This window comes from Budorcas taxicolor, chromosome 19, assembly GCF_023091745.1.
Source record: "Budorcas taxicolor isolate Tak-1 chromosome 19, Takin1.1, whole genome shotgun sequence".
In the NCBI taxonomy this organism is placed as follows: domain Eukaryota; kingdom Metazoa; phylum Chordata; class Mammalia; order Artiodactyla; family Bovidae; genus Budorcas; species Budorcas taxicolor.
Genome location: NC_068928.1, coordinates 60,091,688 through 60,107,279, shown reverse-complemented (window position 1 = coordinate 60,107,279; position 15,592 = coordinate 60,091,688).

Below are 15,592 nucleotides of genomic sequence, written 5' to 3'. Positions count from 1 at the left end.
ATAATTTTCTAATGAAAATGCTTCCCATGTGTCATTTTTAACTTGTTTTACTCTGTTAGAAATAGTACTTATATTCCTGTAAAATATGACTGTTTTATTACTGTTTGCTGCTGCTGCTAAGTCGCTTAGGTCGTGTCCGACTCTGTGCGACCCCATAGATGGAAGCCAACCAGGCTCCCCCATCCCTGGGATTCTCCAGGCAAGAACACTGGAGTGGGTTGCCATTTCCTTCTCCAATGCATGAAAGTGAAAAGTGAAAGTGAAGTCACTCAGCTGTGTCGGACTTTTCCCGACCCCTTGGACTGCAGCCCACCAGGCTCTGCCATCCACGGGATTTTCCAGGCAAGAGTACTGGAGTGGGGTGCCATTGCCTTCTCCATTATTATTTGTGATTAAGTGAAAAAGGGCTTCCCAGGTGGTCTTAGTGGTCAAGAACCCACCTGCCAATGGAGGAGACACAAGAGATGTGGGTTTGATCCCTGGGTGGGGAAGATCCCCTGGAAGAGAGCATGGCAACCCACTCCAGTACTTTTGCCTGGAGAATCCCATGGACAGAGGAGCCTGGTAGGCTACAGTCCATAAGGTTGCACAAAGTTGGACACGACTGAAGTGACTTCAGTTCAGTTCAGTTCAGTCGCTCAGTCATGTCTGACTCTTTGCGACCCCATGAATCGCAGCACACCAGGCCTCCCTGTCCATCACCAACTCCCGGAGTTCACTCAGATTCACGTTCATTGAGTCAGTGATGCCATCCAGCCATCTCATCCTCTGTCATCCCCTTCTCCTCCTGCCCCCAATCCCTCCCAGCATCAAAGTCTTTTCTAATGAGTCAACTCTTCGCATGAGGTGGCCAAAGTACTGGAGTTTCAGCTTTAGCATCATTCCTTCCAAAGAAATCCCAGGGCGGATCTCCTTCAGAATGGACTGGCTGGATCTCCTTGCAGTCCAAGGGACTCTCAAGAGTCTTCTCCAACACCACAGTTCAAAAGCATCAATTCTTTGGCGCTCAGCTTTCTTCACAGTCCAACTCTCACATCCATACATGACCACAGGAAAAACCATAGCCTTGACTAGACGGACCTTTGTTGGCAAAGTCATGTCTCTGCTTTTGAATATGCTGTCTAGGTTGGTCATAACTTTCCTTCCAAGGAGTAAGCATCTTTTAATTTCATGGCTGCAGTCACCATCTGCAGTGATTTTGGAGCCCCCAAAAATAAAGTCTGACACTGTTTCCCCTGTTTCCCCATCTATTTCCCATGAAGTGATGGGACCGGATGCCGTGATCTTCGTTTTCTGAATGTTGAGCTTTAAGCCAACTTTTTTACTCTCCACTTTCACTTTCATCAACAGGCTCTTTAGTTCCTCTTCACTTTCTGCCATAAGTAAGGGTGGTGTCACCTGCATATCTGAGGTTATTGACATTTCTCCCGGCAATCTTGATTCCAGCTTGTGCTCCTTCCAGCCCAGTGTTTCTTATGATGTACTCTCCATATAAGTTAAATAAGCAGGGTGACAATATACAGCCTTAATGTATTCCTTTCCCTATTTGGAACCAGTCTGTTGTTCCATGTCCAGTTCTAACTGTTGCTTCCTGACCTGCATACAGATTTCTCAAGAGGCAGGTCAGGTGGTCTGGTATTCCCATCTCTCTCAGAATGTTCCACAGTTTATTGTGATCCACACAGTCAAAGCTTTGGCATAGTCAATAAAGCAGAAATAGATGTTTTTCTGGAATTCTCTTGCTTTTTCCATGATCCAGCGGATGTTGCCAATTTGATCTCTGGTTCTCTGCCTTTTCTAAAACCAGCTTGAAAATCTGGAAGTTCATGGTTCACATATTGCTGAAGCCTGGCTTGGAGAATTTTGAGCATTACTTTACTAGCATGTGAGATGAGTGCAATTGTGCGGCAGTTTGAGCATTCTTTGGCATTGCCTTTCTTTGGGATTGGAATGAAAACTGACTTTTTCCAGTCCTCTGGCCACTGCTGAGTTTTCCAAATTTGCTGTCATGTTGAGTGCAGCACTTTCACAGCATCATCTTTCAGGATTTGAAATAGCTCAACTGGAATTCCATCACCTCCACTAGCTTTGTTCATAGTGATGCTTTCCAAGGCCCACTTGACTTCACATTCCAGGATGTCTGGCTCTAGGTGAGTGAACACACCATCGTGATTATCTGGGTCATGAAGATCTTTTTTGTACAGTTCTTCTGTGTATTCTTGCCACCTCTTCTTAATATCTTCTGCTTCTGTTAGGTCCATACCATTTCTGTCCTTTATCGAGCCCATCTTTGCATGAAATGTTCCCTTGGTATCTCCAATTTTCTTGAAGTGATCTCTAATTTTTCCCATTGTGTTGTTTTCCTCCATTTCTTTGCATTGATCGCTGAGGAAGGCTTTCTTATCTCTTCTTGCTATTCTTTGGAACTCTGCATTCAGATGCTTATATCTTTCCTTTTCTCCTTTGCTTTTCACTTCTCTTCTTTTCACAGCTATTTGTAAGGCCTCCCTAGACAGCCATGCTGCTTTTTTGCATTTCTTTTCCATGGGATGGTCTTGATCCCTGTCTCCTGTACAATGTCATGAACCTCATGCCATAGTTCATCAGGCACTCTATCTATCAGATCTAGGCCCTTAAATCTATTTCTCAGTTCCATTGTATAATCATAAGGGATTTGATTTAGGTCATACCTGAATGGTCTAGCGGTTTTCCCTACTTTCTTCAGTTTGAGTCTGAATTTGGCAATAAGGGGTTCATGAGCTGAGCCACAGTCAGCTCCTGGTCTTGTTTTTGTTGACCATATAGAGGTTCTCCATCTTTGACTGCAAAGAATACAATCAATCTGATTTCAGTGTTGACCATCTGGTGATGTCCATGTGTAGAGTCTTCTCTTGTGTTGTTGGAAGAGGGTGTTTGCTATGACCAGTGTATTTTCTTGGCAAAACTCTATTAGTCTTTGCCCTGCTTCCATTCTGCATCCCAAGGCCAAATTTGCCTGTTACTCCAGGTGTTTCTTGACTTCCTACTTTTGCATTCTAGTCCCCTATAATGAAAAGGTCATCTTTTTGGGGTGTTAGTTCTAAAAGGTCTTGTAGTGTGTGACCTAGAATACTTCCTGACAGGTTTTGGTCAGGAGGGGTGGCGGTGAGGAGATACCCCTCGTCCAACGTAAAGAGCAGTGGCTGTGCTTTGCTGGAGCAGCCGTGAAGAGATACCCCATGCCCAAGGTAAGAGAAACCCAAGTAAGATGCTAGGTGTTGCAAGAGGGCATCAGAGGGCAGACACACTGAAACCATACTCACAGAAAACTAGTCAATCCAATCACACTAGGACCACAGCCTTGTCTAACTCAATGAAACTAAGACATGCCCGCGGGGCAACCCAGGGTGGGTGGGTCATGGTTTAAAGGTCTGACAGAATGTGGTCCACTGGAGAAGGAAATGGCAAACCACTTCAGTATGCTTGCCTTGAGAACCCCATGAACAGAATGAAAAGGCAAAATGATAGGATACTGAAAGAGGAACTCCCCAGGTCAGTAGGTGCCCAATATGCTACTGGAGATCAGTGGAGAAATAACTCTAGAAAGAATGAAAGGATGGAGCCAAAGCAAAAATAATACCCAGCTGTTGATGTGACTGGTGATAGAAGCAAGGTCTGATGCTGTAAAAAGCAATATTGCATAGGAACCTGGAATGTCAGGTCCATGAGTTATGGCAAATTGGAAGTGGTCAAACAAGAGATGGCAAGAGTGAATGTCGACATTCTAGGAGTCAGCAAACTAAAATGGTCTGGAATGGGTGAATTTAACTCAGATGACCATTATATCTACTACTTCGGGCAGGAATCCCTCAGAAGAAATGGAGTAGCCATCATGGTCAACAAAAGAGTCCAAAATGCAGTACTTGGATGCAATCTCAAAAATGACAGAATGATCTCTGTTCATTTCCAAGGCAAACCATTCAATATCATGGTAATCCAAGTCTATGCCCCAACCAGTAATGCCGAAGAAGCTGAAGTTGAATGGTTCTATGAAGACCTACAAGACCTTTAAGAAGTGACTTAATGCCATGCAATTAAGTGAAAAGGCCCAAATGGGGCCTCTGATCATTTTTCATCAAGTTTGATTAGATTTTTGTAGTTTGGATTGTGTGTCGTGTGACTTTACAAACACAAAACGTTGCAGGTTTACCTTCTTGTTCTACATGCTTGGTGTTTCTTTCCATATGTGTATTCTCTATGATGTAATTACATTTAATAATATGATGATTATATGATCTCATGGTGGCTCAGTGGCAAAGAATCTGCCTGTCAATGCAGAAGACATGGGTTTGATCCTTGGTTCAGGAAGAGATGCCTGGAGAAGGAAATGGCAACCCACTCCAGTATCCTTGCTTGGGAAGTTCCCATGGACAGAGGAGCCTGGCCGGCTACAGTCCATGGAGTCGAAAGAGAGTCAGACATGATTTAGCAACTGAACGACAACAGCAAGTATAATTATTATAATGTGCACGTACTATTAATGATGTCACGTGGCTCAAACTTAGAGGTTTGTTTTTTCTTATTGTTTTTTATTCTTGTTATTATTTCATTATGGTTAATGAAAGTGGCTTGATAATTTCCCGTGATCAAATCTGATTAGATCATCAGTGCTTTTGCCCTTATTAGAAGGATATTGATAGGAGCTATTTTTTTTAAGCAATAACTGCAGGCTTTACTCATTTAATTTGCCCAACACACCCGCTGCTGTGGGGATGACAGTTTTTCAGGAAGTGACAGGAAGAGACTGATACACATCGTGATGAAGTAACTTCCCCAGACTCACCGACTTAGTACCGGGTAGTGTCAAGAGTCTGGCTGCAGAAGTCAGTAAAGCTGGCTTGAAACTCAACATTCAAAACACTAAGGTCATGGGATCCAGTCCATCTCTTCAAGGCAACTAAAAGGAGAAAAAGTGCAAGCAGCGACAGAGTTTATTTTCTTGGGCTTCAAAATCACTGCAGAGTTTGACTGCAGCCATGAAATTAAAAGACGCTTGCCCCTTGAAGGAAAGCTATGACAAACCTAGGCAGTGTATTAAAACGTGGAGACATCACCTTGCTGACAAAAGTCCATATAGTCAAAGCTATGGTTTGTTTCCCAGCAGTCACATTCAGTTGTGAGAGTTGGATCATCAAGAAGGTTGAGTGCTGAAAAATTGATGCTTTCAATTTGTGGTGTTAGAGAAGACTCTTGAGAGTCCCTTGGGCTGCAAGGAGATCAAGCAGGTCAATCCTAAAGGGAACTGATCCTGAATATTCATTGGAAGGACTGATGCTGAAGCTGAAGCTGAAGCTCCAGTACTTTAAAGGGCCACCCAGTGCCAAGAGCTGATTCACTGGAAAAGACCCTGATGCTGGGAAAGACTGAGGGCAGGAGGAGAGGGGGATGACAGAGGATGAGATGGTTGGATGGCATCACTGACTCAATGGACATGGATCATTGAGCAAACTCCGGGAGATGGTGCAGGACAGGAAAGCCTGGCATCCTGTAGTCCATGGGGTCACAAAGAATCAGACATGACTTAGCGACGGAACAACAACAACTCTGTTGCGTTTCTGCCTTTGGTCCCTGTTCTGTTCTTGTGCTTCCAAGCCATGCCTGCTTTGTATGAACTGTATAAGCCCTTTGTCCATTTTGTGAAAATTAGTTAAAACTACCTCATGGAATCGGTAATTCTGGTGAACCAGGTGCATGTGAGCAGCGATAGGATAACGTGGGATGGAAGCACAGAAGACGAGGCTGGCTGCGTCCTCCTCCACCGCTGGGAGAGCTGCCTCTTTCTTTGGGACCCCTCAGTCTCCTCGCTGGGCTCAGCACTTTCTGATACAGGGCATCAGGATAGTCCCAACACCCCTCTGTACTCTGACAGCTGCTGAAACTTGTTTCCTTCTTAGACTGAAAATAAATCTACATACAGTCTCGAATAGTTTCTTTCCTTACTCACTATGAGTTCTCTTGGACACCTTCTGGAGTAGAAGTAGCTCACTGGGGAGACCAGTGAAGTGCTGTGAGATGAAAATTTAAGTGAGGCTAGAGAACAGCTGATCACTTAACTCTGTGCTGAATTTTTAGGGGAAGAGTCAACCTCTTGAAACACAAAAGAGGTCAGCGAGGATTAACACCTTAAAATCTCTGCGTCTCCATAGAGACAGCAGTTTCAGGCAAGCAGTTCAGCTCTCTAAGAGTTCTGAAGGATAAAATGTCTCTAAATGTCAAAAACTATTATCAGGCTTAACTGGAGTTGGCCTCCGAGCCTCTGCCTGTGGTTATGCAGCACTCATCCTCCAGATAACCGACCCTATTGGTGAGTGGTGGCTGACGCTTGACACTGTGAGGGCCCCAGAATGTCCTGACTGCTGGAAATGCTGGAAATGCTGCATTCGCTGGTGACGGGAGGCTTGCACGTGGAATAACGTGCAGTCAAATTGTTTATTAAAAAAGTTCACGGTTAAACCTCTACGTTTTTCCACTGGTAAACCTTTCCTGCTTTTTGGATATGGAAATAGTTGATAATTTTATTGACCTGAACATGTACTCTCATCTTCTATTAAACAGCCGAGAGATTTAAGGGGTGTTTGGAGAATCACAGTGTCTCAGCGTAATGAATGTCTTATGTTACTGGGTCTGAGCCAGTATACCCACTACCTTATAATTCTCCCCCCGATTGCTTTCCTTGAGGCCCCTTGTGTGCTGCTAACAACAACTGGATTTCACTGCTTGCTCCAGTGGGATGTTTCAGAAATTCCTGGAGGCCATTCTGGCTTACTCTTTCAAGTAAATCTCCCCTTTCATGATTTATAACTGTCTGTAGAGCTTCTGGTCTTACTGATGACCCACCGATGTGTCCTTACCAGGGAATCAGGTGCTAATGACCAGCTAGAGACTAGTCGGAGAGACACTCAGGGCACCCTGAGTGTGTGTTTGGACACCCTTCTCAGGGCAGCCCTGGGTAAGTCTGGTTGACTTTTCCATTCCATTTCATTCCAACTTTCATTGCTAATTAACTCCGTTTCAAACTGTGAAGCCTTTTTTTCTTCTTCCCTCTCATTCTTGATCATCCGCAGTGTAAGCAGCCCAGGGAGCTCAGCTCTGTGAGGTTTTATTTTTGTTTAGTTTTCATTATTTTTTTCACAGACAAGTAGTAACACTCCTGGGCTATGTACTGGTGTCAGCAGAGTCATGGGAAAGTGATAGCAGTCCAGAGCCGCCCTTTTGAGAAAGTCGAAAGTCACAGAGTCATGAGACTGATTTTCATGATTTTACACAAAACTTCACTTTATATCCTCTCCAAGAATAGCTCATAAATCTTGGGGCAGGTGAACGACATGCAGCATTGAAACAGCGTTGGCTTCAGGCACACACATTTTGTGGGTCGTATATGATATTTAAAGTTCATACATTCCTGATGTTGTCAACAAAGAGCCTCAGCATTTTTCCCATGAGTATTTTAATTGGATGAAGACTCAAGGGTCTGGAGTAAACTCAACCCCAACCTGAAAGAAGCAAAGTCTTTGTTGTGAAGAAGAAAAAATAATAGTTTAATTTTAAATTGTTAGAATGTCTTTGTTGCCAGGTGTTTCAAAGTGGTATATCTTGGGATCTGAATGAAACTAATAATGTAAGAATGCTATAGTCCCTATGACTTCATTAGTACATTAAATACTCAGTAAGTAATTTGGAGACATCATCTGGTTCTACCCTCCTGACTGTCTGAGGAAACTGATGCTGCCGTGTCTCCATGTCAAAGATGAATTAAATCACTCATTGCAATGCTGTAACTGTTCGGTCGCAAAGTCGTGTCTCACTCTTTGCCACCCCATGGACTGCAGCACGCCAGGCTTCCCTGCCTTTCACTGTCTCCCGGAGTTTGCTCAGATTCATGCCCATTGAGTCAGTGATGCCATCCAACCATTTCACCCTCTGTCACCCCCTTCTCCTCCCACCTTTAACCTTTCCCAGCATCAGGGTCTTTTCCAGTGAGTCCATGCTTCACATCAGGTCACCAAAGTATTGGAGTTTCAGCTCAACATCAGTCCTTCCCAAGAACACCCAGGACTGATCTCCTTTAGGATGGACTGGTTGGATCTCCTTGTAGTCCAAGGGACTCTCAAGAGTCTTCTCCAACACCACAGTTCAAAAGCATCAATTCTTTGGCCCTCAGCTGGTGGAGGAGGAGTTTTAAAACAAGATCACAGGGGTCTTCCCTGGTGGTCCAATGATTGAGAATCTGCCTTGCAATGCAGGGTTCACCAGTTCGAGCCCTGATCTGAAAAGATCCCATTCGCCGTGGGCAACTAAGCCCTTGCGACCTAACTACCAATGCCCGTGCACCCAGAGCCTGTACTCTGCAATGGGAGAACCACCACAATGAGAAGCCCACAGCAGCAATGAAGAGTGACCCCCACTCACCGCAGCTAGAGAACGTCCAGCTGCAGCAACAAAGACCCACAGCCAAAAAATAAATAAATCTGAAAACCCCCAAAACCACAGTCACCAACTCCAAAGCCCCCATCTTGCCACTCTCCCCTTCTGCCTCTTCTTCCCAGTGGGTTTCTGACAGGACATCAGCAAGAGCTGCTTGCTTTCTGTTAATGGGAAAACAAGTGATTTGTTCCAAATCTTAATATATGAAAAGCTCAGGTTAACATGCAGTTAACAGTGAGCCCTCTTGAGAGTCCCTTGGCCTGCAAGGAGATCCAACCAGTCCATCCTAAAGGAAAAAAGTCCTGGATATTCATTGGAAGGACTGATGCTGAAGCTGAAGCTCCAATACTTTGGCCACCTGATGCGAAGAGCCTACTCATCTGTAAAGACTCTGATGCTGGGAAAGATTGGAGGCAGGAGGAGAAGGGGATGACAGAGGATGAGATGGTTGGATGGCATCACCGACTCGATGGACATGAGTTTGAGTCAACTCTGGGAGATGGTGATGGACAGGGAGGCCTGGTGTGCTGCAGTCCATGGGGTCACAAAGAGTCAGACACGGCTGAGTGACTGAACTAACCAACTGGACAGTAAGCCCAAACCAATGGAGTTTAGAATGCAAGAATTTTTCTGTAGGTTCTTTTATAGAAGGAATGGTAACTCACACCTTTACAGCAGTGATCATCTGTTGGGTACTGTATTATATACCTTCCTCTTTAATGCTTAATCCACACAACAGTCCAATGAAGGAGGTACTATTATTAAGCCCGTTTTATAGGTAAGAAAACTGAGGCACGGAGAGAAGTAACTTTCCCAAGATCACACTGCTTTGAAGGAGACTTCACATCCAGGCAGTCCTATTCCAGAATCTGTGCTCCATTGTACCTGACTCTCTCACTTCCCCCTAGCACCCAGGTAGCTGAGTTCCATACACCTTGCAGAAACTCCAAGGACTTTAATTGAAGTCCCTTATCTCTTGAGTAATACAGACCAAATAAATAATGCGTGAGATCAGCTAATAAGAGATCATGGAAATACTGAGCAGCAGACAAAATTGAGGACAAAATTAGTAATTTTATCATGAGAACATGACCTAATCTGGAGCTACATATGGTTCAGATTGAATCCAAACTCATGGAATTTCAACAAATTGCCTCCCCCCACCCCCTCTTTTTTTTTTTTTTTGCTTTCCCTGTGAAGCCTAAGTCGGCGAGACGAATATTACTCACTTTCTGTGCATCTGTTTGATGCCATTCCCTTCCTTCAGTCCTTTCGTGCCAAATTCATAACAGAATACTGCAGGTACTCAGGCAGTTTCTTGAGTAACCCTGAATAGAACTCTGTGGTTGACATGCTTCTGTGTGGTCGGATTTGGAAGTATAGATTAAGAGTGTAGAAAAGACCACCATATGTTCATCCTGATACAAAAAAGAAAAAAAAGGAGAAAGGTTGTTTAGCAACCTTGAATCTCATGTGAGCTGCAGATCCTGGGTGGCGGGCACTGTGCCATGGGCTTGGCTGGTGTAACAATAACAAGGCGGGTCATAGCAGCCCCGAGCTCTCCAGCTTCTGGGGTGACTCATTCTGCCCGTATGGCTGTCCAGCTGACCCAGCACCGTTTGGTGACAGGGCCACCCCTCTCCCTCTGCACCGCCGTGTTGGCTTTGTTTTTTAGTATTTATTTCTATTTAGTTATTTGGCTGGGCTGAGTGTTAGTCACAACATGCGGAATCTAGTTCCCTGACTAGGGATCGAACCCAGGCCCCCTGCCCTGGGAGCACAGAGTCTTAGCTGCTGGACCACCAGCGAAGTTCTGGCTTCGTTTTAATCATAGAGCATATATGTGTGGGTCTGTATCAGTACCCTTCTGTACTTAATGCCAGTCCTATCTTGTGTTAATAGCTATGGTTTTATAATAATTATTTCAAACATTTCTTTTCTCATTTTCTTGAAGTAGACGACTACTCTTTCAATATTGACTATAAATAGTGAAGTTATTATTTCATTTTTGCTATTGGGGAAGATTCTCCATATTTACTACCATTGAGTATAATGTTTGGTTTTTGTGTGTGGATATTTTATTTATTCAAATAAGCTTTCTGCTATTTCTAGTTTTCCATGAGTTTTTAAAAATATACATATTTGTGTAAAATTTTGTCGAATTTTTTTTTCTGCATCTATTAACATGATTACATAATTTTTCTACTCAGTGCAGTGGATTTGATTGCATCAAGTTTTGGATGATAATATGCTCTTGCCTATCTAGACAAAACCTCACCTGGACTTAGTGTATTATTCATTTTCTAACTGTTGATTCAATTTGGTAGTATTTCCTTATTGTTTTATCTCTAAATATTTGGGTAAATTAACTAGTGAAATGCTCTGGGCCTGGATCCTTTTTGTGGGAAGTATTAATAATTGCACATTTAATTCAGATTTTCTATTTGTTTCTTTTATAGGTTTGATAGATTGTGATTGGGCTTCTAGGTGACGCCAGTGGCAAAGAACCCTCCTGCCAATACAGGAGACACAAGAGACGAGGGTTTGATCCCAGGGTTGGGAAGATTGCCTGGAGAAGGGAATGGCAACCCCCTCCAGGATTCTTGCCTGGAGAATCCCATGGACAGAGGAGCCTGGCGGGCTGCAGTCCATGACGTCACAAAGAGTAGGACACGACTGAAGTACTTAGGGCAGACACACGCAAGTTGTGATTTAATGAATGTTTGAAATTTTACTTTATTGCTGATTTTATTGGCATAAAGTTGTTCACAATTATCCTCTTACTGTTGTTATTCGTATCTGTAAGATCTGTAGTGGTGTCCTTTTTTCATTCTTGACGTTAGTAGCTTGTGCTTTGTATTTTTTCCCCCTTGATCAATCTTCTAACTGTTTTATCATTTTTATTAACATTTTCAAGGGAAAAATTTTGGCTTTGTTGATTTTCTCTATTGTATGATTGCTTTCTATTTAATCAATTTCTGCTTTTTTGTTAATTCCTTCCTTCCACTATCTTTGTATTTATTAGGCTATTCTTTTTCTAGCTTCATGGTATTTCAGATCATTAATTTTGCTTTTTTTTCTTCTCTAGTATACCTATTTGAAGGCACTAAATTCTCTCTTAGGACTGCTTTTGCTTCATCTCATAAGTTTTTGTATGTCATATTTTCAGTATCATTTCATTAAAATATTTTCTAATTTTCATTGTCACTTGTTCTTTGATTTATGAGTTATTTAGAATTATGCTGCTTATTTTCACATACTTGGAAGATTTTCAAACATTCTTAAAATGTTTCTTTGTTATTAATTTTAATCTTAATTTCACCATTTTGAAATGTTCTGCTTGATTGTTAATCCTTTGACATTTGTTGAGACTTGCTTCTGTGTGCGAATCTTGATCTAGCACGTTAAATGTTTTATTTGCACCTGAAAAAGAACCTGTAACTCTGCAGTTCCCAAATGTAGTTTTTTATATGTCAACTACATTAAGTTGGTCAATTTTTAGTGATTATTCTAGAGTTAGACCATGCATCCTTGCCTTCATGACATTTTTTTCTTAATGTATCATTTTTACCACTTTCCAAACAGTCCAGGAGCTCTATCTATCCTCTTCTCTCTGTCTGTCATGCTGTGTGGTCGTGTCTCACTTCTGCGTGTGTGGCACACCTCACAAGACAGCGTGGCGGTTGCCTCCGGCGGCCGGTGCTCCTTTGCACTCGCTGCACAGTCAGCCTTCCCGCATCCCTTCTTGCTCTTCCGTGCTTACATCTTGAACCATTTCCTTCGGTTTCAAGAACTTCTTTTAGAAGGTCTTATACTGTGGGTTGCTCTTCATGCATTATTTCAGCTGTTGTTTTTCTGAAAAAGTCTGTATTTTGTATTTTTACTTAGTATGAAATTCTGGGCTGGTATCTTTGGTTGTGTTTATTTTTCTGAAAAATGTATAAATATCTTACATTATCTTCTGGCTTTTTTTATATTTTAGTGAAGATAATTTTTCTCCTTTTTAGGTAATGTTTCTTATTTCTCTGGATTTTTTAAACTGCTTTTTGTTTTTGACTTTTAACTGAAGCTTGCCATACTGGTGTGTGTGTGTGTGTGTGTGTGTGTGTGTGTGTGTTTGTGTCAGGGAGAGAGAGAGACAGAAGGAAGGAGACTGCTTATCTCATTTTGGTGTTTTCAGATGTCTGAATCTGTCATTTAATCCCTTTCATCAGTTTCAAGTTTCGTTGGCATCATTTTTTCAGATTGGTCCTCTTTCCATATTGCAGTTTAGCTCCATGGAAGCTACAGTTCTACAGTTTGAATGTTTTTGTGTGCATTTTCTTCTCTTTTATGTTGCTTCCTTTTTTATCCTCTTCTTCAGTTTGGGTAATAACTATATTTTTGCATTGTCTAGACTGCCCAAATGAGTTATTCCAGATGTTGTAGCTTTTGACTCTATAAGGTGCTTTTGATTCCTTTTTTCAGATTCAAATTATTAAATTCTCTTTTTAGCCATTCACTTTTTTGGTCCTCTTTTATTTAGTGTATTTAAGATAGTTATCTTAATGTTCTAATGTATGGAGCCCAGTATCTGCTTAATCTGAGGGTTTACTTCTGTTGCTTAAGTGTTTTCTTGGCTATCAGACAGATCACTTCTTTGTTTTTTAAAGTTTACCTTTATGCCAGTCTTTTTGTAAAGAAGGGATTATAGATGTTGAATATAACGCTGCTTTCCCACCCAGCTGAGGGACAGTGCATCTGTTCTAGCGGCGATGGCACTTGGTGAGAGCTTGGCTGGCCTCTCCGTGGGATGCAGGCCGTGTCGCTGCTTCATCACTTCCCCCCTCACTGAGATCTTGGTAGGTCTCTGTCCTGTGGTTGTTGCTCCATTGCTCAGTTGTGTCCGACTCTCTGCAACCCCAGGGATGGCAGCAGGCCAGGCTGCACTGTCCTTCACCATCTCCTGGCATTTTCTAAAACTCCTGTCCACTGAGTCAGTGATGCCATCCAACCATCTCATCCTCTGTCATCCCCTTCTCCTTGTCATCTCAGTCTTTCCCAGCAGTGGGGTCTTTTCCAATGAATCAGCGTTTTGCATCAGTTGGCTTGATTCTAATGAATCAATACTTTGCATCAGTATTGTAGCAACAGCTTCAGCATCAGTCCTTCCAATTAATATTCAGGGTTGATTTCCTTTATTCCGTCTCCTTAGTCCTTAAATATACCAACTCAGTCAGTCTGCAGTGTGAGTTCTGTTTGGCCTCCCACTCTGGACCAAATACGCATCTGGCCAGTGTGGTGAGGACAATGAGCCATGGTTGATGCAGGATGTTTTACCCTGAGTACCACGTGGTGGTTGTATGGGGTTTCCCTGGTGGCTCGGTGGGAAAGAACCTGCCTCTCAACGTGGGAGACCCAGGCTCGATCCCTGGGTTGGGAAGATCCCCGGGAGAAGGAAATGACAACCCACTCCGGTATTCTTGCCTGGAGAATCCCATGGACACAGGAGCCTGGTGAGCTGCAGTCCATAGGGTTGCACAGAGTTGAACGGGACTGAAAGGACTTAGCATGCATACAGGCAAGGAAGCGGTCCAGGCCCAAATCTTCTCATGTGGCCGAGTCGGAGTTCAGAAACTGCATGCCCGAGGCCACCTTTCCCAGCATGTATGATGGGTACGGATAGGGCCCTGGAGTTATGGTTGTGGTTGTGGAAATGGAAAGGAGATGATGATTTTGTAGTTGTTGTTTAGTTGCTAAGTTCTGTCCCACTCTTTTGTGACCCCCATGAACTGTCGCCCTCCAGACTCCTCTGTCCACGGGATTCTCCAGGCAAGAAGACTGGAGTGGGTTGTCTTGCCCTCCTTCAGGGGATCTTCCCGATCCAGGGATCGAAGTTGTGTCTCCTCCTTCTCCTGCCTTGGCAGGTAGATTCTTTACCACTGAGCCACCTGGGAAGCCACTGGATGCTGACTCTAAACGCAAGCATTTTAAAGAAGCGCAGTGTGGGGCACACCTCCTCTGAAGTGAGCATCACCGAGGAGCGATGGCTCTGCCTGGGGCTTCCGGCAGCTCACCTGGGGTTTCAGGAGCTCCATGCTGCCGTGGGCACCCGGGTTCCTGTGTACCCGGCTGTGGGCACCTCCTTGCAGTGGGCAGCAGTTCCCCCTGAGTGGGCCTGAGGAGACCAGGGGCGGAGGGGTCAGGGGTTAAGATGCTTCCTGCTGCAGCCAGGAGGCCTGGCTCGTGGGCTCTGACTAATGCTGGCCCTCTCTGCTCAGAGCCTGGGCTCCTCCTGGCTCTCCAGCAAGCCCTTGGATGCAGGAATTGTAATTTCCTAGGACACAATGTGAGGTGAAATTGTTCATTGTATCAACAAGAATGACACAGTAATTTAAGCCTGGGAATGCAATGTATCCAAACGCCTCATTTCCTAAATGAGATGGAATTATAACAGTCCCTTAAAGGACAGAGTTTTAGAAATGCTGAGAAATGTTGATTCCATCTTTTTTTTCCTATTGTGAGGGGGTCATGATGGTGGTGGCAATGGGCAGGAGGAGGAGGGGCCTTCCCAGAGCTGTGACTTAAGATGACCGTGCCGGGAATCAGGGCTCAGAAATGTGAGCTCCCTTGATGGTGGATCCAGAGGGTTCCTCTGTGCTTTGCAGACACATTCAAGCCTGCCTGATCTTGGTTCTTTCTCTCTCTCTCTTCTTCCCTCTCTCTCTCTTGCTCTTTCCCCTTCCTTCTCTCTTCCTTCCCTCCCTCCCTCCCTTTCTCTTCTTTCTACCTCTTTAGTCGACACTGTTTGTGAAATCTAGAACAGTTTCCAGGTTCACTTTGAGGTCCATTAACCATCTTGAACTATTTTTCAAATGTTTTCGGTTCGAAAAAACCCAAGCCGCACTGGGCCAGCCACTTTTCTTCTTCTTCTTCACTGCTAACCTATGTGTATTTTAAGGGGAATGTGAGCCATATGTTTCTGATTCCTTTACACTTAACTCATCAAGCAGGGTTTGTTAAAGCTATTTCAAGTCCTGGATGCCTTTTGAGCCATTTCCTTGTGACTTTCAAAGCCTTTTATTCTCTAGAAATAGGAAGTTGCATTTTATGAAATGTAAAGGAGATTGAACCCCCAAAGGTCTGATTT